Below are 22,153 nucleotides of genomic sequence, written 5' to 3'. Positions count from 1 at the left end.
CTATCATAATAAAGGCTAATACTGCCCCACAGGGAACTGTTGCCAGTTTCCGCTCCCAGGTGACCCTTGCATTGTTTTCATTTTGTTCCAGGCCAGTGAGAACATTATGTTTCTTTTGGACTAAACCAGTCCAAAAGAGGTAGTTGTTGAAAACAGTTGGTACCTTCTGAACCCAATCCTGCTGTCCGCTGCTGAAAAGCCAATACCAGATGATGAACAGTTCGGGGGAAGGAAATCAAGTTTTGAAATTTGTATTTTATTTTAAATTATGTTTCTGTGTCTTTGTGCGGGTATGTGAACGTGAGTGCAGGTGCCTGTGGAGGTCAGAGGGGTCAGATTTCCTCTGGATCTGAAGTTTACGGGTGGTTTTGAACTACCTGATGAGGGTTCTGGGAACTGAGCTAGAGTCCTCTGGAAGAGCCGTACTTGCTCTTAACTGCTGAGCTATCTCTCCAGCTCAGAAATTAAATTTTATTCAAAGACTGGCCCTAAATAAACTGACCCTAGGGAACCCAAGAATGTAAAGGAGGAAAATGCCTTGGGGGGCAAGGGACATGCGATTACAGGCTGAGTCACACAAATCCAGGCTTGTAGGCATCTCTGTCATTTGGGACTCTGTGTGTGTGTGTCTGTGTGTGTGTGTGTGTGTGTGTGTGTGTGTGTGTGTGTGTGTACTTTTGGGTCTGGAGTTCAGTCGATTGTGAGCTGCCTGATCGGTTCTGGGGTCCAAATCCCAGACATCTGCAAAACCAGCAAGTACTCTGAACGCTGGCTGTCTGTCTCTCTAACTCCTTCTAGAACATCTTTGTGCTGATAATTGGTTTTCATTTCTGGAATTTTTTAAAAAAGCAAATACATTATTTCCTTGGAAGTCAAATATCATTGTACATTTAATTAAATAACATGATTAGCAAGTCCTTGGCCACATGCTAATGTCTGAAGATGCTGTATATGCTAGGTTCTATACATCTAAAGAAAAGTCACCAGCAGATAAGCTGTATGACTTATGTCTCTTTTGGACACAAACATCCAACCCACTTAAGATACAGGTCAGGGTTGGACAGTGCATAGTACACCTTTTGTCCAGGGAAAATTGTTAACTCTTTTGGTAGCCACAGATGGTAATACCACCATTAGCAAAACTAGAGGAGGATGAATAATACATTGCTCAGCTCTGTTAATCTACATTAGTAATATTGGAAATCAATGAAAAAACAAATAAAGCTAGAGAATTTCCCCCAGTTTCAGTATAAACAATGATAAACAATGAGCAACTGTAGGACGGCAGCAACAGTACACTGCAGAACTCTGGTTAACAGCAGCCACCGCCAAAAAAAATTATGTTTCCAGCAGAATTGTTCCCTCCACTGTTGGCTAAAGCCGTATCACTCACCTCCGTGGAGGAGGCTACACTGACCTTTATACAGACCACAGATCAGGCTGGCCTCAAACTCACAGAGCTCTACCTGCCTCTGCCTCCTGAGTACCTAGATTAAAAGTGTACACTGGCACACCCAGACAATCTGAAGTTATTACACAACACCTCGACTACTATAATGAGGGCCCCTTACCGAACACCAGTGTTCCAAAAAATTAAGGCCCAGAGTGATAAGAGGAGTGGAAGCCATTTTATACAATCAAGTTAAACCTTGAAGCTGAGAAGAGCATCTGGAGCATCTGTGTACCATTGGAGAAAACTGTTAAAAGAGCACAGTGGGCAAGCCCAGGGATTGTTCCCCAGAGTGCTTCTTACCTCTCTTTTAGCAAGCAATTTAGGACCTGATTTCCATAACTACGGTCGACCAAACAGGCCAATCAAAATTCTTCAATGGAACAAGGGCCCCAGACTTTAGCACAACTGACGTCATGGTGGAAGTGCCATTCGGGATGTGAAACTCAGCACCTGCCAAAAAAAATGAAAACAAAGACCTGATCCATCCAAGTCCATAGTTCTGGGAAAGTCTCTAACTGTACTAACTTTGCTTTTCGGCTCTGTAGTTCTGCTTCTGGCTAACTGTTCCTGTTAACACAAACATGTTTTTTACGGATAAAAGCTCACTCTGAAAAAAGGCTCAGGATTACATTGGGATCCTAAACACCCAGTGTAATCCACGGCCTGCAAATAAAGTCTTTCTATTGGCTTAAAGCCATATCTAACTAGTCTTCTCTGGTGAACACCCCACAACACCTGGAGTTTTGAAACTGAGAGCAAGATACTGAGTTGTTTCTTAGCTGGGAGACTGTCAAGAAGAGCTGCTAAGAGAAAGTACTCTTCAAAACAGAAAGGCATTTGACACAGCATCTCACCTCTTTCAGAAAAACATCCATTTGCAAGGGGTTTTAGTCTCAGGGCTTAATACCTCAGCAAAGGGGATTAGATAAGGTCCCAAAGAATCTACACATTCTGGGTAGCTGCCATAGGCAATAAACGGGTATTTCCATGGTTGAATTTTTAGTGCTTATTCTGATGAACTTGTTGTGTTTTTCAAGACATCAAAGTCGTGGTATCAAGAGTGGTGGGATTTTTTTTAAAAAGGCACCACTGGGGCTGGTGAGATGGTTCAACAGGGGAGGGCTCTTGGTGGCAAGCCTGACACCTGAGGTCAATCTGTTGGACCTACAAGATGGAAGGGGCGATGGCTCAGTGGCTGAGAGTACATATTGCTCTTGCAGAGGATCCAAGTTTGGTTCTCAGCATCCAAATCTGGCAGGTCACAACCACATGTAATTGTAGTTGACGGAGGGGAGGTCAGCTGCCTTGCCTCAGGTGCTTGCTGCACTTACATGCACGTGACCACACTCATGCATGTAACTAGAAACACTAAAAACTAAATCTTTTTTAAAACTTTCTACAAAACCAACAGAAGTGTTAATGCTCTTTGATCTCATCAGTGGTGTGAATCTGACAAACTGTGACTCATGATTCACATAAGCCAAGAGTAAAGTCTACAAGGTATTCAGCTTTGAGAAACTGGCTTCAATGATTCAGAGTGAGTAGCAAGGGCGAGTGAGTAATTGCCAGGCCATATTGAGACACTCTATGAAAATCAGTTCAGTTGCTTCCTGGAACACTCTTGTGGGGGTGGGTAGTCACTGTCATGCCCACCCTCCAGATGGAAGAGCAACTCAACCAGTCACCTGCCAACAAGTCACAAAGGACGTACCTTTTCTCCAGTAAATTGCCCGTCTCTGCCAGTTTATCTTGAATTACATTTGAATTTTGAATTCTGGGGAGTATACTGTATTTCTTTTTTGAAATTCCCCAGTGTTGGTAGAAATCGAGAAACTTCAATGGAGTAACTACAACATAAACAAAGCTGAGGGCTTGAACTGATACCTGAGGTTGACTGTCTCCTAATGTCCCTTGGCCCTTTCAGTTTGGCTATTCTATCGCTGTCAATGTTTGCTTTCTGGGCTGCCCCTCCTTCCTTAGACTTGGAAGAACACCCTCCAGACCACCAGTTCTTTACCAAGTGCAACTGGAAACCCTCACATGTTTGGTCAGATAATTGGTTACAAGGACTCGAAGCCCATCAGTAGTGAAAGAGTGCTGAAGAAGCCCACCAGTAGGGGAAGCATGATGTTGGAGTCTTACTTTCCTATGCACAAAATTTAACTCAAAATAGACCAGATGTATAAACTCTAAAATAATAAAATCTTTGTATTAAAACAGTAGGCGAAACACAATGAAATGGAATTTGGCAATAGTTTCTTGACTATGGCACCACACACAAGTAACACACACATACACACACAAATATAAACGAAAACAGACAAATCAGACTGCTAAACTTTAAAAATTTTGTGCATAACATAGGTACTATCAACAGAATGAGAAGAAATACTGTAACTCACAGATGTGGTAGAAGATTAATTAACACATAGTGTGACTGTCATTCTTGGTTGGCAATGTTGTTGGATCTGGGATCAATGGAGAGACATGTTTCTTAGTAGGTCTGTATTAGTTGTTTTTGTTTGTTTGTTTTGTTTTGTGGTTTTTTTCACTGTGAGATATATATATATATATATGTATATATATATAGGAGAAAACAGCTTAAAGGGGGAAGAGGTCATTTCACACTCTTTCGCCCACTCCACTTGGTCCTGTTGTTCTTGCCGGCAATGAGACAGTCCTCACGTCAGACAGAAAGCAGCAAGAGAGAGAATGTCTGCCAGACAGGGATTCTTCTGTGCTCCTAGGCTACTGGATGGAGCCAACCACACTCAGGTTGGCTCAGACCACCCTCTCTGGAAATCCCCTCAAGAACCCCCCAAAGTGCTTCACTAACTCCTCAGGCACATCTCCATCCAATCAAACCCCTGACATCACAATACTGGTGAATATACCGGATGTTTGGAGCTCTGTGCTACTTTTTAGTCCTCAAAAAAGATTACAAAGAGCAATTTAAAATGGAAGCGTTTTGTCTCAGTTTCAGCTCAACAGTGGATGCGTCTATCGTTTTGGGCCTGAGGTGAGGAGGGATATGGCTGTGGAGCATGATGCTCGCCTCATGACAACCAGGAAAGAGAGACAGAAGGAGACAGAGAGGGGCCAGGGAAAAGATGATACACTCTGGTGACCTGCTTACTCTAACCAAGCCCTAATTTCTAAATCTTCATCATTTTCCAAAGTAGTACAAACTGGCTGGGGACTTATGAACCCGAAAGGCGCCTCTAATCCTCTCATTGAAAGAGCTCAATTCAAAGGCTCTTGGATTCTCCACCTAAAAGAACTAGGAGCTTGGGAAGAAGATGGAAGCTGGCTGATGAATGGGTATAGAGTCACAGTTCAGACTCTGCAGCTCTGCAGTGTGCTTGCACACCAGGACACCTGTAGACAGCAGGAATGCTCTCTCTGCCCTGAAGAGACAGAAGAAAGAATTTTAAAAGGCTTTGTAGTTGTTGTTGTTTTGGTTTGGTTTTTGCTATAAAGAGGTAATAGGCTTGGAGAGATGGTTCAGTGGTTTAAGAGCACTGGTTGCTCTTCCAGAGGGCCCAGCTTTGCTGTATAGCACTCACATGGAGGCTCACTACTAGTCACAACTCTCGTTCCATGGATCCAACGTCCTCTTGTGGCCTCCCTAGGCACTTCCTCATGGCATGCATGTAGTACATACATACGTGCAAATGACACACCCATACACATAAATAAATGTTTTAGAATAGAAATAATAGATGTTTGAGCAAGATAGATTTTAGCATTGCACAGTATGTAATGTTTAAACATTACATTTTTTCCATAAATATGTATAATTTTAAAATTATAGTTAAAATTGTATTACTTAGCTTTTTGTTGCTGTTGTAAATTATTCCCAATGCGAACAACTTAGAAGAAAGATTTATTTTGGTATATGGTTTCAGGGGTTGCATGGTGGGAGGCGCATGGTGGAGCAGAGGCGCTCACCTCATGTCAGCCAGAAGGCAGCAGCAGAATGCCTGCACATTCTGCCTTCCTGTTTCTCCAAAGACCCCTTTAGTCCTTTCCAGGGCCTCAACCTGTTCATGGTATTGTTTTTTTCTTTGGGAAAGTTGTTCCCTCTCTTACTCAATCCTTCCTGGAAACATCTTCACAGACACACCCAGATCTGCCCTTTACTAATCTCTTGGGCATATCTTAATTCACCCAAGTTGAAAGTCAAGAAGATCCAGCACAAAAATCAATTACAATTTCAAAAAGAATGGAAAACTCTTAGCAGGAGTATCGCTTGACCGAAGTTACGTGAGGGCAGTTTAAGATGCAGCGTTCTGCGTGAGACTCCAGTCAGGGTTCGACGATACTTCAGAACTGAAGTGCTGACAGTGTCATTTACACATCTGGTACAACCATGACTCAGGGTCAAGAAAGGCCTGTGGGAACAAGGACCATGGTGGAGTTTGACTACAGCATTACTGGATCCCAGGAAAAACTTTTTGGCAAACTCCAGGGAGTCTTTGCTTATTGATCGAGAAAGATTTCATTTGCATTTATCACTTTGAGATCAATGAACAGACGAAGAGTCAAGGAATCAAGGCTGTAGCTCTGGCCCTGTCTTTAATAATTACATTCATAGATGTATTTTTATATATTCATTTTTGCTAGTAAGGTCTTTGAAGCAAAAGTTTTGACTATACTTTATTTCAAAATATAGAATTTAAAAAAATGAAGTGAAAAAGGTACCTTTTTAGGTAGAAACCATTCAAGATAGATATACCTTTACGAGTATGCATGGGCATGAACCCACACAAAATTACATATTAATTGGTTTCTATCTTAGCCAGGCATAGAGCTCCGTATCTGGAGTCCTAGAACTTGAAAAGTTACACCATGAGGATCATGAATTCAAGACCATCTTAGGCTACAAATGGAATTTGAGTTGAAGTCAGCCTAAGCTACTTTGAGAATCCATATTTTTAAAAAATCTTAATAATTAGCCAATTTTTGATAGATCCCTTCTATTCTGGCTTACAGATATATTATAATTATTTTATCCAGTTATCTACTAATAGACTTCTGGCCCTTTTCAAGTCTTTATTCATTATCAGCAATGTGTGTATATGATTGTGTAAATTTTTTACATCTTTATACAATTTCTTCCTTTGGATTCTTTTATTCAGGGGGAATTGCTGGGTCAAAGAAAATGCCAAATATAAAGAATAAAAATTTGTACATTTCTTCAAAATAAAGAAATTTACTTATTCTTAATTTTAGTGTATAAGTGTTTTGCCTGAATGTACGTGTGTGTACAATGTGCATGCTTGGTGCCTGCAAAAGCCAGAGAAGGCATGGGATTCCCCTGGAATGTGAGTTACAAATAGTTGTGAGCCAGCACGTAGGTGCTGGAAATTGAAGCTGGGTCCTCTGAAAAGGCAGCTAACACTTTTAGCTGCTGAGCCATTTCTCCAGCTCTAATCTTGAAAAAAAAACTTAGGACTTCTGCAAGAACAGCGAGTGCTCTTAACTGTTGAACTCCACCCCCTGAATTGCTGTATTTTTAAGGCATTTAATGTCAATTTCTGTGTGTAGCAGTCATTTAAATACACTACATGTTTTAAAAGACAAATCAAAAAATACAGTACTAAATTTTCCTCCTTGAGAATACTCCTTGAGAGCATCTTCAAAATGTCCATTCAGGAGTCTACAAGACAGCACAGCAGGCAAAGGCACTTGCTATCAAGCCTGACAGGCTGACTTGGCCCCAGGATCTACACTGTTGACGCAGAGGACCAACTCCTACAAGCTGTCCTCTGACCTCTACATGTAAGGCAATTCACACACAGACACACAGACATACACACACACACACACACACACACACACACACACACACCACAGATATACACATACACACACACCATAAATACATACATACATACCACACACATTCACACACACACACACACACACACACATACACACCACACATACACCACTCACATACCACATACACTACAATGTACCATACACACACACAGACACACCCCACAAATATACACATACATACCACACACATTCACACACACACATACACACACACACACACATACCACTCACATACCACATATACCACAACACACCATTACATACACATACACACACACACCACTCACATACCACATACAACACACCACACACACAACACATACAACACACACATACATACACACACCACACACATACACACACACCACAGACACACATATACACACCACACACATACACACACCACAGACACACATATACACACCACACACATACACACACACCACAGACACACATATACACACCACATACATACATACTATACACATTCACACACACACACACACACACACACACACACACACACCCCAAACAAAATAAGATTTAAAAAATTTTAAAGTAAAATAAAATATCTGAGTCCTGAAAGATTTTAAGACTGAGTCTTAAATGAGGTATAGTGTTTTTAAACATAAATGTTTAGGGTCAGAGAGATGGCCTAGTGGTTTAAAATACTCGCTGCTCTAGCAGAAGCCTGGTTTAGTTCACCAGCAAGCACGTGGCATCTTATGACATCTGTAACTTCAGTTTCAGGGAATCTAACACAGTGGCTTCTGCCAGCATCAGGCTCACAAGTGGTGCAGATACATGCAAGCAAAACCTCATACACATAAAATTTAAAAAATATATACATAGAATAAAAAACAAATCTTAAAAGTAAGTCAAAATATGGGGCTGCCATGGTAGTGTACGCCTTTAATCCTATCACTGAGGAGTCAGAGGCAGGCAAACCTCTGAGAGTGAAGGGCCACCCTGGTCTACATAGTGAGTTCCAGGACAGCTAGGGCTACACAGACTCTGCCTCAAAGAAAAAAAGAGGTAAAATAAAATTATGCACATTAGTGTAAAATGAATCAGTATACATAAGTTCTATTTTAATGTATTTTTTAAAAGCATGTTGAAATGTATTAGAATCAATCTGTACAAAAAAAATTAAAATATAACCTGAAACTGTTCAAGTTCAGAAAGTCTAGTCAAATCCTTTTTTCTGGCCAGGAGTATGATGTTATCAGAGGGCTCTGGGTTTAATGTGTTTTTAAGACGAAGTCTTTAGTAGCTAGCTGGCCTTGAAGTCTATGTAGCTGAGGCTGGTCTCGAACTTCTGATGTTCCTGCTTCCACTTCCTGGGTAAGAACTGAGATTGCAGGCATGCATAACCATACTTGATGCATTATATCATTTTTAAGAAAGTTTTAAATTATTATTATTTTCCTATTTCACATACCAAGAAAAGGAAGAAATATCTCCTTTCTGGGAGTGACAGATTTTCTGTAATCTTTAGAGAAATTATTTTCAAGGCTTACTTATGATGTCATTACTTCTGAAACAGGAGGTTTTAAAAGTTCTGTTTTGGTAAGAATACAGCTGGCTACAGAGGATGGATGAGAATGACACTGTAGAGGTTCAGAGAAGCACTGCCACTATTTGGTGAGGAGGAAGGAAGCTAGTAAACAACAAACAAACAAACAAACAAACAAACAAAAACAAAGGTCTGAGTGAGAAGGGAGGGCTGTAAAGAAGACTCAGGAAAGAATTTCCTTCAAGTATGAGGAGCCACGCTTGCTCTTGGCTGAGAGGACAGTTCTCAAAGCCTGGGGAGGAACCGTGAGGTCACTCTGCTAGGAGCCCCAGCAGCTCCCAGTGGGAAGGAAGTGCTTCCAGACCTCCAGGGTTGTAAGGCTGCGGGTCGTGACACTTTACACAACACACAGAAGGATCCAAACCTACAGCATTTATACTCAGTCCTGAGGGGAGAGACTAATTATACAGCTACAATGTGTTTATTATGAGTTCTGAGGCTCCATCAAAGGGGCATCACACCCATTCCCACTTTCTATGCTGGGCAATGAAGAACAGTTAAGTAATGCACAGAGTCATGAAGTTTGAAGATGGCTGAGGTGAGCATCTGAGTCATCCTTTGATCATCATATCCTTATTTCTCTGGATAAGGGCTAGACTGATTAGGGGCTGATCTTAAGAGGGATGAGAAGGTTACATCATAAAAAGGCAAACGTTGAGACATTGGGTTTGGTGCCGTAAAACCCACATTATTGATTCATTTTTTTAAGCCAAAACATCTGGCTTCCAATTGCCACTTGGCTGCTTACCAGCCCCACAGCTTCGGGTTAGTTCATTTTCTTGCTCTCACTCTTCTCATCTGTGACAGAGGGTTAATGACAGCACTGACTTTAGATAATACCACTAGGACCAAGCATGGAAGGTTCAAACGTGCAGAGACATCAACTCTTCTTGAAGTCAAGGCAGGGCTGTTTTCTTGAATTGTGCAAAGACTCCCAGAGGAAAATAATTTCCTGCTCAAAACTCACATCACCTTCTGAATCCACCCTCAGTGAGCACAAGCCCTAACTCATTTAAGGACAGACAGAAACAAATTCCCTTTAAATCAGTGGAGTGATTTGAACACTGTGGGAGGAACTGATCTCATCACGTTGAAAAGGGGACCTAAGGAGGGCGTGGTGGTAACCTCCTGAAATTCCAGCCCATGAGAGGGCATGGGGTCTCAAAACAAAAACACTGGAACTAGGAACTTTAAGTCATAATATTTATCACTGTTCACTTTCTCCTGGTGTCAAAGGAACTGGTGTTAGGCCCAGAGAAAGCTAGGCAATATTAATTAAAAATACCAGTAAGCGATTATGCACTCATTCAGTCGCTTATAAAACTGCTATCTCCAGAACCTCGGTGCCCTAAAGCAAAGCCCTGCTTGTTCTGCTTTCCCTGAGATACTGCCATTGATAATCATGGTTGACTCAAGTGCGCGCTGCAGGGCTAACACTTAGTAAACAGTTGGTATGTATTTTCTCATTGACTCATAGCAACCCAGTTAGGTGGGAAAAGCCAGTGTAGGTAAGAAGTTTCAAATACCTCGCCCCAGTTTAGAAAGATGATGAAGGTCAGAACCAGAGGGAATACAAAAAAAAAAAAAATCCCCCACACCTAGTTGTTCGATATTGGTTCTCTATGTGACAAGAGTCAACCAGCTAGAATGTGAAAGCTCAAAGGATCCTATCACAAAGCCTGCAATCTAGTTTCCCAAGCTGCGGCACATACAGCCTACCTGGGGTAAAGGTAACCATTCACAGTGGTAATAATTCCCCAGGCCTGGCAGCAATGGCCTCTAGTCACAGTTCTTGAAAAGTGAAGGCAAAAGGATCTGGAATTCAGGGTCAGCCTCAGTGGTGTCAAGAGGTCAACGTCCACTTGAGTAATATGGGACTCTGTCTCAGTCCTCCCTCCAAATTATAATATGCATGATTTCATAGTAATATGTAGTGGCAAATATGTAGCTAACACATCAAAAATATGACATCAGAGTAACAATGTGTTGTAAATGAATATTAATGTAAGTATAGAGGTGCTATCACTGAAGAACACAAGAATAGCAAAAAAAAAATCATAAATGTGGTTTTTAAATCTCTAAGCCTCAAGAAATGCTAAGCTCTTCCATCTTCTCTTTATAATAGCTGGACGTGGTCAGTTCATTTCCTAAGCATTATTCACTTTCCCTTTGTCTAAAACAAGAGATCCTCAAACTTATACTAGTAAAGGCAGATCTCGCTACCTGTGAGGAAAGGTTAAAAGAATAAAAGAGTTACCACCCCCCTTTTCTACAATGACAGAAATTGATTGAAATCAATCTCCAGAAGGATCCTGCCAGCTGGCCCCTTCTGTATTAATTCCGGAGTGATGTGACAAGCCCAGGGTCTGAGTCATGGCTGCTATGGGCTCTCCTCAGTTTCCAAGCCACAGGTGACCATTCTGAAGAACAATATATATTTATATATGATTTCCCAGTCAAAATGTACTGATTGCAAAAGCAGATTTAAAACACTTTTCATGTGAACTAGGTAAGGAAGAAATGACATATTGCTCATGAGTAAGGGAATTAGCTTCTTCTATGTTTGAAAATAATTAACTTGTATAAACCCCAACATTCTCCATGGACACATTCCAAGATGGTCATGAATCCTCAAATTTGTGAGAAGAGAAATAGTCAAGCAGACTCTTGGATTTCCCCCAAATTTCAGCTCCCACAGGAAGCCTTGTGTTTCTAAGGCATAACCTCACGTCACAGACGGGAAGTCTCGTGTTTCTAAGGCATATCCTCACGTCACAGACGGGAAGTCTCGTGTTTCTAAGGCATATCCTCATGTCACAGACGGGAAGTCTCGTGTTTCTAAGGCGTATCCTCACGTCACAGACTGGAACTCTCCTTCACCACTGTCCATTTTTCTCTTGCAAGAATGTGTATCCAGGAGGGCTGGCAAGATGACCCAGCAGTTAAGAGGACTGACTGTTCTTCCAAAAGATCCAGGTTTGGTTCCCAGCACCCACATGGCAGCTCATAGCTACCTATAACTCTAGTCCTAAATAACCTGATGCCGTCTTCTGGCTTCTGTTGGCACCAGGCACATATATGTAGACAAAACACTCATACATGTAAAACTAAGGCTTATAAAAAATTAGAATTTGTATCCAGGAGCATAGAGATGGCTTGACAGTTAATAGCCCTGGGTGTTATTCCAGAGGACAACAGATCAATTCCCAGCACATACATGGCAGCCACTACTGTCTGTAACTCTATTCTCAGAGGATCTGACATGCTCACATGGCCTCTGTGGGCACAACACATAAATGATGTACAGACACACATGCAAGAAAAACACCCATACACATAAAATAATTAAATTAATAAAATGCGTGTCCACCTCACATGCTCCTGTGACTTGGGTTAGCAAAGGCAAGACAAAATGCAGATGCCAACTGTTATCTGGTCGCCTCTGGTCGCCTCTGGTCGCCTCAACTTCACAACACCTCTCATTCAAACATGTGAAACAATGTGATTGCTTGTAACTGAATTATAAATTCATAAAGTCCAGGGGTCTACTATAGCCCAAATCTATATTTTTTTAAATGCCTGGAAGAGAAGAGAAAAAGGAGAAAGAGGAGGAAGAAGCAAAGGAGGAGGAAGAAGAAGAAAAGAAAGAAGAGGGGGAGGAAGAAGAAAGGAAGGAAGGAAGAAAAGAAGGAAGGAGAAAGAAGGTGACAACAACTACTTACTTGAACGTCCTCGTGCTCCTGTGCTCCAGTGGCAGCCCACGTGACAGAACTCTGCAGGGTCCTAGAAGTGCTCCAGGTAGAAGGTAGATAAGTTACAGACAAGGGCTGTCCAGTGTTGTGGGAAAAGCCTGTGACCTGTTATTAAAAAAAAAACTTAGCTGTAAGTGTAGGGAAATCAAAGGATACTGGGAATGAACACGGTATTATTGGTAAATGTTCTCTTCTGTCCAAGTGACCTTTCCATGAGGCAGTACTTTCTCAACTAAAGTTAAACCTATGTCCAACCACATAAGTATCTGTTTTAAACATGTAGCTTATAGATCTTTAAAAGTTTTATCTTAATCTAATCAATATCCATGATCAATATCAAGGCTAAGCAGTATAAGAGAACTTTATTTAAGGACTCTAGGAAGTGTGATTTGGTAGACAGATTGGGTTAAAACCAAAAGATTGTTCTGAATAGGGTAGGAACCTATAGTAATGGGTGCAGATAAGTGCTAACATGCATGGGCCCATAAATAACTGTTCACTGACAGTCTCCAGGAACAGATGCAATATCAGTTAGGCAGCTTGTAGTTATAGCTGTAGGCAGTTCTGAGAATCAAGATGGTAGAGGGTTAATCTTTCTGCCTAACTTGGTTCTGGGTTAGTCTAAATGAAGCCTATCAGATAATCTGAGGTTCTATTTTGGAATGCTCTCTCTGACCAAAGCAATTCCATGATTTCCCAAAATGAGGAGCCCACCTGTACCTTCTGGCATCTATGCCTCATCTCCTAAAGCAATAATCTCCCAAGATATACCCTGCAAATGCCAGTGGGCTGTCCCAGTCAGATTTTAAAAGAGAGATATGTGTCTGGGTTGTGACACAGATTTGAGAATCACTGATTGATAAGACAAGACAGTTGTAGATGTGAATACGGAAGAGTCCTGGGGAAGGACATTACATAAGGAGAAAAGATGGTTTGGAACGGAGGCTCACCAATGCCCTTTTAAACATGGCAGTTACAAGAGTAACAGCCTGGGTCCTGCCCACCCCAATAAACCAGGTTCAGCTACTATTGTAAGAATTTCTTGGGGAGATCCAAGATGGCAGTGCCTACCACAGACCTTGTTTGATCAGCAGGGCAGCAGTGACTATTTAGCAACCTAAGGCCCAAACTGAGAACCACAAAATACCAGTACAGGTGACCCACAGGTGAGAGGTGTCCAAATTGTGTGAAGCATGGTTGGGTCCAGCCTCTGGCCATCCGGTAGAACCACAGAAAAGTCTCGGGTCCCCACAGAGATAGGCACTGAGTCTCTGAAGCCTAGCACCACACGTCTGATTGGCAGGCAGCTTCTGAAATCCTGAGGAGCAGAGTGAGTCTTGGCTCACAAAAACACTAGCATCTGTGGATTCTAGCACCAAGCAGACACCACAGTCAGGAACACAAGTGGATCAGAAAAGACACAGAAAATTCCAGGGTCCAAGCAGGTACTGGGCACATGCTCCAATCAGAGACAATTACCGTGGAAGAGGTCAGCATAATAAAACAAGTAACAATCATCAGGACCATTTGATGCCACCAGAAACCAGCAGCCCCACCACCACAACAAGCCCTGGAGATACTATCACAGCTGACACACAAGAGAAGGATTTCAAATCTCAGGTTATGAAAATGATAGAGGCCTTAAAAGAGGAAAATAAATCTCTCAAACTAGAACAGGAATACACAAAGAAAGAGAAGAAGGAATTGAACAAATTGCTTAAACAAACTACAATCAAACAGGAGAAGGAAATAAATAAAAGGTTTCAATACCTAAAAAAGGAGAAAGAAGCATAGAAAACACAGTCTGAGATAATCCTGGAAATGGAAAACCTGGAGAAGAGGACAGGATCTACAGACACAGGCATTACCAACAGAATTCAAGAGATGGGGGAAAGAACATCAGGGATAGAAGATATGACTGAAAAGATGGATACAGAAGTCAAAGGAAATGTTAAATGTAAAAAGCTACTGACACTGACTATCCAAGAAATCTGGGACACAATGAAAAAACCAAACCTAAGAATCATAGAGATAGAAGAAAAAGAAGACTCCCAACTGCAAGGCCCAGAAAATATTTTCAACAAAATTATGGAAGAAAACTTCCCTAACCTAAAGAAAAAACTGCCCATAAATATACAAGAAGCCTACAGAATTCCAAATAGATTGGACCAGAAAAAAAAATCTTCCCACTACATAATAATCAAAACACTAACCGTACAAAACAAAGAATATTAAAAGCTGAAAGAGAAAAAGGTCAGGTCACATATAAAGGCAAACCTATCAGAATTATACTTGACTTCTCAATGGAGACTATGAAAGCCAGAAGGTCCTGGACAGATGTCATGTAGACACTAAGAGACCACAGATGACAACCCAGACTACTACACCCAACAAAACTTTCAATCACCATAAATGGAGAAAACAAGGCATTCCATGACAAAACCAAGTTCAAACAATATCTAACCACAAATCCAGCTCTATAGAAGATACTAGAAAGAAAATTTCAAGCCAAGAAGAGTAATTTTACGCAGGAAAACAAAGGAAATATATAACCCCACATTCACAAAAACAAAAGAAAGGAAGCTCACAGAGAGACGGGGGGGGGGGGAGGGAGAGAGAGAGGGAGGGAGGGAGGGAGGGAGGGAGAGAGAGAGAGAGAGAGAGAGAGAGAGAGAGAGAGAGAGAGAGAGATGCACTCTACCACTACCAACATCAGAATAATAGGAATCAATAACCACTGGTCATTAATATCTCTCAACATCAGTGGCCTCAACTCCCCAATGAAGAGACACAGGCTAACAGAATGGATGTGAAAACAGGACCCAGCAATCTTCTGCATATAATAAACACACCTGGGGCCTGGAGAGATGGCTCAGAGGTTAAGAGCACTGACTGTTCTTCCAAAGGTCCTGAGTTCAATTCCCAGCAACCACAGGGTAGCTGAAAACCATCTATAATGAGATCGTGTGCCCTCTTCTGGCATGCAGGCAAACATGAGGGCAGAATACTGTATAAATAATAAATAAATAACATTTAAAAAAAAAGAAAGAAACACACCTTAGCAATAAAGTTAAACATTACCTTAGAATAAAGGGCTGGAAAAAGGTATTCCAAGCAAATGGGCCCAAGAAGCAAGCTGGAGTAGCCATTCTAGTATACAATAAAATAGATTTTCAACCAAAACTAATCAAAAGAGATGGGGAAGGACACTTCATACTCATCAATTGAAAAATGCACCAAGATGATGTCTCAATTCTGAACCTCTATGCCCCAAATAAGGAGCACCCACATTCATAAAAGAAACATTACTAAAGCTTAAATCACACATTGAACCCCACACATTAATAGTGGGAGATTTCAACACCGCACTCTCAATAATAGATAGATTATTGTGATGGAAACTAAATGGAGAAACAACAAAACTAATAGACATCATGAATCAAATAGACCTAACTGATATATACAGAACTTTTCAACCAAACATGAAAGAATTCACCTTCTTCTCAGTGCCTCATGGAACCTTCTCCAAAAATCAACCATATACTTGGTCACAAAGTAAACCTGAACAGACACAAAAAGATCAAAATAATCCCTGGATTATTAATCCATGGATTAAAGCTGGTACTCAATTAAACAACAGAAACAACAGAAAGCCTACAAACTCTTGGAAACTGAAAAACTACCTACTCAATGAAATCTGGGCAAGGAATGAAATTTAAAAAATTTAAAACTTCCTAGAATTCAATAAAACTGAAGGTATAACATACCCAAACTTATGGGACACAATGAAAACAGTGCTAAAAGGAGAGTCCATGGCACTAAGTGTCTTTATAAAGAAATTGGAGAGACTCCATACTAGCCACATAACAACACACATGAAAGCTCTAAAACAAAAAGAAGCAGACTCACCAAAGAGTAGTAGACAGATGGAAATCATCAAACTCAGGCCTGAAATCAATAACTTAGAAACAAAGGGAACAATTCAAAGAATCAACAAAACCAAGAGCTGGTTCTTTGAGAAAATCAACAAGATAGACAAACCCTTAGCCAAACTAACTAAAAGGCAAAGGGAGAGTATTCAAATTAACAAAATCTGAAATGAAAAGGAAGATATAACAACAAACATTGAGAAAATCCAAAGAATCATTAGGTCATACTTCAAAAGCCTATATACCACAAAATTAGAAAACCTAAACAAAATAAACAATTTTCTTGACAGATACCAACTACCAAAATTGAATCAAGATCAGGTAGACAAATTAAATAGTCTATATCTCCTAAGGAAATTGAGGCAGTCACCAAAAGTCTCCCAACCAAGAAAAAAAAAAGTCCAAGGCCTGATGGATTGATTCAGCATAGAATTCTACCAGACCTTCAAAAAAGTGCTGATACCAATTCTCTTTCCACAAAGAGACTATTCCACAAAGTAACATTACAAAACTCATTTTATGAGGCCACAGTTACCTTGATACCTAAACCATAGAAAGAGACTACAAAGAAAAAGAACTTCAGACCAATTTCTCTTATGAATATTGATGCAAAAATACTCAATAAAATACTAGCAAACTGAATCCAAAAACACCTCAAAAATATCATTCACCATGACTAAGTAAGGTCCCATCAATGTAGTTCATCATATAAGCAAACTGAAAGAAAAAAAATCCACATGGTCATCTTTTTAGATGATCCAAAAAAGCACTTGACAACATCCAACACCCATTCATGTTTAAAATCTTGGAGAGAGCAGGGATACAAGGCACACACCTCAACATAATAAAGGAAATATACAGCAAGACTATAGCCAACATCAAACTAAACAGAAAGAAACTTTAATCAATTCCACTGAAATCATGGAGAAGACAAGGCTGTCCGCCCTCTCCATATCTCTTCAATATAGTACTTGAAGGTCTATCTAAATCAATAAGACAACTAAAAGAGATCAAGGGGATACAAAGAGGAAAGGAAGAAGTCAAACTATCAGTATTCATGGATGACATGATCGTATACATAAGTGACTGAAAATTCTACCAAGGAAAGCCTGCAGCTGATAAACATCTTCAGCAAAGTGACTGGATACAAAATCAACTTAAAAAAAAAAAACAGTAGCTTTGCTGTATACAAATGACAAATGGGCTGAGAAAGAAATTAGGGAAACTACATCCTTCACAATAGCCACAAATAATATAAAGTATGTTGATGTAAGTCTAGACAAGCAAGTGAAAGACTTAAATGAAAAAAAAAACTTCAAGTCTCTAAAGAAAGAAATTGAAGAAGATGTCAGAAGATGCAAAGATCTCCCATGTTCGTGGATAGGAAGAATCAACATAGAAAATATGGCCATCTTACCAAAAGCGATTTACAGGCTCAATGCAATTCCCATTAAAATATCAAGACAATTCTTTATAGACTTTTAAAGATTAATTCTCAACTTCATAAGGACAAACAAAAAGCCCAGAATAGATAAAACAATCTTGTACAATAAAAGATCTTCCAGAGAAATCTCCATCCAGATGGATCTCAAGCTGTACTACAGAGCAACAGTAATAAAAACAGCATGGTACTGACATGGAAATAGGCTATTTGATCAATGGAATCAAATAGAAGACCCAGAAATAAACCCACACACCTATAGGCATTTAATTTTTGACAAAGAAGCCAAGTCCATACAATGGAAAAAGATAGCATCTTCAACAAATGGTGCTAGTCTAACTGGACAGCTACATGTAGAAAAATGTAAATAAACCCATATTTATCACTGTGCACAAAACTAACGTCCAAGTGGATTAAAGACCTTAACTTAAAACTGGACACTCTAAATCTGTTAGAAGAAAAATTGGGGAAGAGCCTTGACCTCATTGTCACTGGAGACAACTTCATGAACAGAACACCAATAGCTCAGGATCTAAGATCAACAATTTATAAGTGGAACTTCATGAAATTAAAAAGCTTCTGTAAGGCAAAGGACACAGTCAACAGAACGAAATGACAGCCTACAGATTGGGAGAAGATTCTTCACCAAGCCTACATCAGACAAAGGTCTAATTCCAGAATATACAGAGAACTCAAGAAATTAAACATCACCAACCCAAATATCCCAGTTAAAAAATGGAGTACAGAGTTAAACAGAGAATTCTCAACAGAGGAATATGGAATGACTGAGAAACACTGAAAGAAATGCTCAACATCCCTAATCATCCCCAGGGAAATGCAAATCAAAACGACTCTGAGATTCCATCTTATACCTACCAAAATGGCTAAGATTAAAAATTCAAGTGACAGCACATGCTGGCAAGGATGCAGAGAAAGGGGAACACTCCTCCATTGCTGATAGGAGTGCGAACTTGTACAACCACTTTGGAAATCAAACTGGCACTATCTCAGGAAATTGGGAGTAATTTTACTTCCAGAACTAGCCATACTACTCCTGGGCATATATTCTGAAGATGCTCCACCATATAACAAGGACATTTGCTCAACTATGTTCATAGCAGTTTTATTCGTAATAGCCAGAATCTGGAAACAGCCTGGATGTGCCTCAGCCAAAGAATGGATAAAGAAACTATGATACATTTAGACAACGGAATACTATTCAGCTATCAAAAACAAGGAAATCTTGAAATTTGCAGGCAGATGGATGGAACTAGAGACAATCATCCTGAATGAGATAACCCAGACCCAGAAAGACACAGATGGTGTATACTCATTCATAAGAAGATACTAGCCACTTAATACAGGGTGACCATATATAATAGAGAGACTGATGCGCCAACTAAGGACCATGTATGATGTGGACCTAGACCCTCTGCTCAGATGTAGTAGATAGGCAGCACAATCTCCTTGTGGTTCCTACAATATGGAGAGTAGGGACTACTTCTGATATGGACTCTAGCCACCCAATGTTGTTCACTTCCCGTCTGGCAGGATGGCCCTGCCAGGCCACAGAGGAAGAGGACACAGGTAATACAGATGAGATTTGATAGGCTGAGTTCAGATGTTAGGGGAGGAGGGCTCCCCCTTCTGAGGACTAGGGAAGGGAGGGTTAGGGAAGTGATGAGGAAGGAGGCTATAATCGGGATGTAAAGAGTTCAAACTGTAGAACAAGCAGGTACTTTATATTCCTAGTCCTACTACATGGGAATAGCTCTGAGACTGGCTAAGACATGAATATCTATGCATAGCAAATGCTTCCTCTTGGTTAAAGAATCCCTGTGATTTAGAATTAGATGCCATTCTTCATATGGCATCAATGAAGATCTACAGATATCTTTCTTCTGCTCATACAAAGAGCAGAAAACCAGCCTCAATTGTTCTGTGCAACCTGCAAACCTTATATGTTTATAATTTTAGGATTGTATAATGCTTGTGAGAAATTATATGTTTTCAGAACAAAAGAACTGGACACTGATGCTGGATCAGACCTGACAGGATTCATTCCTCTCAGCATGCTGGATGCTGACATCTTGCATCCTTCATGTTCCTCCCCCAAGTGCTTCAGTTGCTGTTACTCATCAGAACAGGACAGCTCCCAGGACATATTCGAAGAAAGCTTCCAATCCTAATTGGTCCAGCATTTCAGACTGTCCCACACAGGGCTCCTATTAAGCCTGGAACTTCTCAACATTTAGAAACTGGACCACAAATGATATTTCTGACTTGTTTAACCATTTCCCCAAATTTTCTTTGGGCCCTGACAAAGGTATTATTTGCCCCAAATCAGCCAGAAGAAACCATAAGAGAATGATGCCCCATTTCCCTTAAGGGCAGGGTTGGGTAGGTTCTTGTTTGCTCTCTTGGGCTACAGATGCTTATTTTCATTGGAAGTTGGTTTTATAAGTTATTATTGGTCTTATTCAGAGAAAAATGATGTTGGACTCAGGGATGTCTCTCTTTTCCATTATCTTTCTTTCATAGGTATGGAGATAGGGGTTAAAAAAAATAAGGGGGATATAGGAATACATAGGGATGATAGGACAAAAAGTAAATTATTGAATCTATTCAACTTAAGGTCTTAATTGTTACTCACAAATAAGGTTATTTTTAACTCATTGGTATAGAATTTTGTATATTGATGCAAAGTAAGTTTAATTTTGGTACATTGGTATAAAATTCAAATTTAAGATTATTCTTCACACACATTATATATATTTAAACTCCAATATGAGCTATTATACCCACACACCTCAAGTAGAATATATTTACTTCCAATATCTTGAAAGTGCTATTACAGGCTGTTTAGGATAATTTAGTAATACAAGCTAATTGTTAGTTGATCAAATCATGGTCAGGTCAATTACTATTTTTATCATAAGGATATATATCCTAGGTTAAACAGATAGATATGATTGTATAAATATATAAGGTAAAATAGTTAGATAAGGTCTTCAAAAGTCTCAGAGACCTACACAATATGGAATTTAAAGATGCTTTTATTATTTTAAAGATTCTTCAACAAGACAGGTTAACTCCTGGCAACACCCAGCCTACCTCAAAGAAGATGAACAGCATCAAAGAACCTCCTTATGGAGATAGCTTCAAATGCAGCAAACAAGCCCCTGGGCAAAATGTACTTGTTTCTGCCACAGACAGAATTCTGCCTAAAAATAGGCAAGCCTAGATGCAGGCAGAGTTCATGGCCAAAGTCTGCCAAGACAGGGTAAGCAAGTCCTCAATAGTTCCCGCCTCACAGATATGTCTGTCAGATATACTGGGACAGAAGGATGAAGATGATGCTCCAACATTATAGAGAGTTTCAGGTGACTGTTCAGGCAGCAAATTGACTCTGTCATTTTTTTTTTCATTTTGAAAGCTGCTCACCTGCACCTCTGGTTTAGTCAGGTAATTAATTTTATTCATTCTCAAGTCTCTGATGGGGCTGAAGACAAGATACTTTAGTCTTACAACTAAGCTTGGCTGTTTAGTGGTTCAGATGTTTTTATGTCTAGATAGATGTTTTAAGTTGATAGAGATAAGATATGACAGATAGTGATTTACATTCAGAATTTTTAGATGCACCAGGATAGGAAAAATGTTTTCTTTAAGATTGCCAAATACAAATAGCCAAAACACTATGAATGTAACATTTATATAATTCCTGATTGTTTTGTGGTTCTTCTTGCTATAGGTAGTTTATTGTATTCATGTGTAATAATATAAATGTATATGTAAAAAAAAGAAAAAAAATAAAATAGTTTCTCATAGTGAGGAGAAAGTCAGCAACATCTGCCTCCCTTCCTTATAAAGTCCCAAACAAATTGAGGCACAGTTCCACAACAGTTTACTCTGGGGAACCAATGAGGGTATCAGGATTACTTAAAGAGCAATGGGCAAGAAGTTAGGAAGGTGGGTGTCCTTGAAGCAGCCACAGTAGAAGGTCTGCACCACACATGAGTGATAATCCCTCCCAAAGATGGAGCCGTATTCTTTCCCAGCCTATGTACTTCTAGCCTGTTCCTGGGACCATTTACAATTAGAGAAGAATTGCATACAACTGGATAGAGAGGCACGGCTGGATATTTGGGTGGGAGT

General features: G+C 40.1%; 1 long non-coding RNA gene across 1 annotated transcript in view; it reads right to left on the bottom strand.

The window, feature by feature from the left end:
• LOC311590584 overlaps positions 1 to 22,153 on the bottom strand; it is a 51,805-nt gene that overhangs the window by 18,330 nt on the left and 11,322 nt on the right. Inside the window, exon 2 of the long non-coding RNA XR_014776919.1 lies at positions 12,599 to 12,733. This is a non-coding gene — a long non-coding RNA (uncharacterized lncRNA). The remainder of the gene's footprint in view (positions 1 to 12,598; positions 12,734 to 22,153) is intronic.

Source organism: Acomys minous (assembly GCF_964271855.1).
Source record: "Acomys minous genome assembly, chromosome: 2".
Taxonomy (NCBI): Eukaryota; Metazoa; Chordata; class Mammalia; order Rodentia; family Muridae; genus Acomys; species Acomys minous.
This window is presented reverse-complemented; position numbering and strand designations above follow the sequence as displayed.